The sequence below is a fragment of the Hyalella azteca genome, unplaced genomic scaffold (genome assembly GCF_000764305.2).
Source record: "Hyalella azteca isolate HAZT.00-mixed unplaced genomic scaffold, Hazt_2.0.2 contig11563, whole genome shotgun sequence".
NCBI lineage: Eukaryota > Metazoa > Arthropoda > Malacostraca > Amphipoda > Hyalellidae > Hyalella > Hyalella azteca.
The window spans coordinates 68,637-72,102 of NW_025941556.1; positions in this window are offsets into that span (position 1 = coordinate 68,637).

Below are 3,466 nucleotides of genomic sequence, written 5' to 3' on the forward strand. Positions count from 1 at the left end.
TGTCGACCTGCAACGTAGATCAGTGTCACTGAATATCTTATACCGAAAATATAATAAAATAATTCAACTCAGCAACAAAGGATCGGATACCTCGACATAAAAACGATAATCGATAAGCGGTGTTATAGAAAATCAGATTTTCTGTTTGAAAAATAAAATCACTTGGATTTATTCTCGAAAAGTGAACCAAATTTGGTGCACTTTACAGACTCCAGGGAGTGTATGGGTCTTTACAATAGAGTTGAGATACGTTCATCCACCAATTTACGATCAACTGGAGTTACGGTGATCACGGAACTTACGATGATTATGACTTATTTTCATCACAGAAGTTACGATCATCATTATTTAAGTTAGTTACTTGAATGTTACTTGCAAAATAATTGGCCCATCAAAGATCAATCAAACTACATACCTTGATTGGCGCTCGTAAAAATATTTGGAGTCGACATATATATCCGCTTATCTATACACCAACTAGTGACGTATTCCTCAACAGTAACTTGTGACGTATTCCTCAACACTAACTAATAACTTATTCCACAACACTAATGACGTATTCTTCAACACTAGCTAGCGACGTATTCCTCGACATTAATTAGTGATTTTTTCCTCAACAATAACTATAGTAGCTATTTCTATATACTGACTATCGACATATTCCTCAACAGCAACTAGTGATGTATTCCTCAACAGTAACTAGTGAGGTGTTCCTCAATACTAACTATACTGACGTATTCGTCAACAATAACTAATCACTGCTCTTATTCCCCTGACATGTGACGTACGACGCGTCCTATACATTAACTAGTGACATTAACACTAACTAGTGACGTGTCCTATATGGTATTAATACAGTTCAGATTTCTGGACTCATCATTATTTTAATCATTTAATTAAAACAATAAATATAATAACTACTTAAACGTATGGAGATAAACAGTTGGAACCTGGCCTGTGATATTGAAGATCAAAATCATGTGCATGAAATGATCGGAAGGTCGCGGTGAAAATTTCCACCAATTAAAGAAGTCAACAGGCAAACTTTGTGTTCATTTCTGTATATCTGTTGAGTAAGAGAATTACTTTATTATACCATATTTTATTCTCAAAAAAGTCCATTAATAATGATAGAGAATAGAACAACGATCAAGGGTTTCATGCAAGGTATTTTTCTGCACATTGACGGCCAGATGACTGATATAAAGATGCTCATAAGATAACAATATGAAGAGCCGCGATACGGGGTATCAATGATTGTCGACTCAGTGTATGGATCAGCCTGCATAGTGACCGCTAAACATTACGTCTAGGTTATCTATTAAAGTGATTACAGCCGCTTATCAATCAAATAATTTACACCAATAAGTAGTAAAATAATTAAGGAATCAAGTAATGTATATTTGTTCTCTTACGCGATGAAAGCCAGTAGTTTACATAATAGCCAAATAACCATTATATCAGTGCTTCAAAATAAAAGTATCAATTGGGTTTTCGGTACGGGAAAAATTTATGCAAACATGGGGATTCATTGTTATAAAAAAATTTAATTTTATGGAAACGAAGCTTAAATTTATTTCGATACGTACATATATTTGTTTATGCATGTTTGAACACAAACTTCTTCCATGTTTTGGGAGATACTGTATTGATTGTGTTCAAATTAACCTTCCTTAGAAAGCAAGTAAATCTTCTTGAAATTTTAGTAACAAAATTTTTGTGACCAAATAAACGCAATGCATGATCCTTTACACATACTTTTATTAGTCGTTATCATCCTCACCATCAGAGCATTACTTAAGTACGATTTAAGCTATAAACAATATTTCTGCAAGATATGCCATATAGCCGCCGATGTCACACTTCATATTAGTTCAATTCACCAGTACGATCAAGTTATACGAGTACATGATAGATACCTATAGCCACCATCATACTTGCCATCAGAGCATTACAACAGTATAATGTGATCTATACACAATTATTGTACGTATCGCAGCTTTTACACTTGACTTCAGTTAGCATTACAAAAGTACGATGTAAGATACATAAGATATCTACTTTGTGCTTTAATTATAATTTTCCGAGTATAGCACCATAGATCAACATGATGGAAAATCACCATAGTTAAATTAATATTGATCTCGGGTCGTTTGATAACATTCAGCCAATTTTAACAATTGGTTTACATAAGAATACAATAGCAAACTATGCGATGTGCGTTATACATAAACCATGAGCCCAGATTGAATTATTGTCATTGCAACGGCAATTCGTAACGTAGAAAGGCCAACGAATCGTACGGAAAATTTCCGAGCATCACGACCACGCGGCAACTAAAGAGAGTCCTCTGAGTAGTAATTCCATGTGCTCAATCATTTTGCGACAGAGTATGTGATTTATGAAAAAATTAAATATGGTGCTAACGATTATCTTGATCGCGAGAATTGAAAGACAAGCTCTGAATAGATCGACAACTGCAGTCGAACACACCACAATAATAGGTCTAAAATACAGCAATTTCTTGTGCTTTCTGGGGCTCGTACATCAGTCGCGATAATTTGCCATTTCATCAAAAGTAAACACAAAGTAAGTCTTAGGTTGTACGTTGTTTATTTTGCTGAGCTGGTGCCGCTTGAGGGTAAAGTGATTTCAGCATAGAAAAGCCTGCTTATCACAATCAGTGCCGTGATTGCAGAAGTACTCGATCTCTCATTCTTATCTTGGTCGGGTTTCTGGCCTTTAAGATGACCAAACGTCGAGTCTCCACCCTCAGTGAAAACCATGATAAGCTTCACATGTGCTGCGAAACGGCCAACAGCCAGCCGTTCATAAATCACAAAAGATGATTAGTTACAGTTTATTTTTAACCACTAGACTATTTTCTCGTAAATTCGTTTAAAATTTTCTTCCTTAACTACACATCTTCCACAGTTTAACATGGAACTTCACTATAATCGATAATTTTCATCGGACCCTACCTATAGGACCAGCGGAAAGTATTTAGCTGCAAATTCAGGAAGAGAGTCACTAAAATCATGTTCGGTAGCATTTTATTGAAGCTCGTCATTGATGAATCCAACACAGCAGATTAGATCATCAAACATGTTCAGTACCTGCTATGATATTGATGTTTCTGGTAGGCTAGCTTTCTACACTTCATGTCATCGGTATTTCTGCTATGATCAATTCGTACACGTAATGGCTTCATAGAATTTACTAAAAAAAATTCGTAAACAAAATGAAATAAATGTATCTGAAGTATCACTTCGTGCAAGTCATGTCATCAGTGTATCTGCTAAGATCACTTCGTAAATACCACTGCATCAGTGTATCTGCTAATATCACTTCGTGCAAGCCATGCCATCAGTGTATCTGCTAATATCACATCGTAAATACTACTACATCAATGCATCTGCTAATATTACTTCCTAAATGCCACTACATCAGTGTATTTGCTAATATC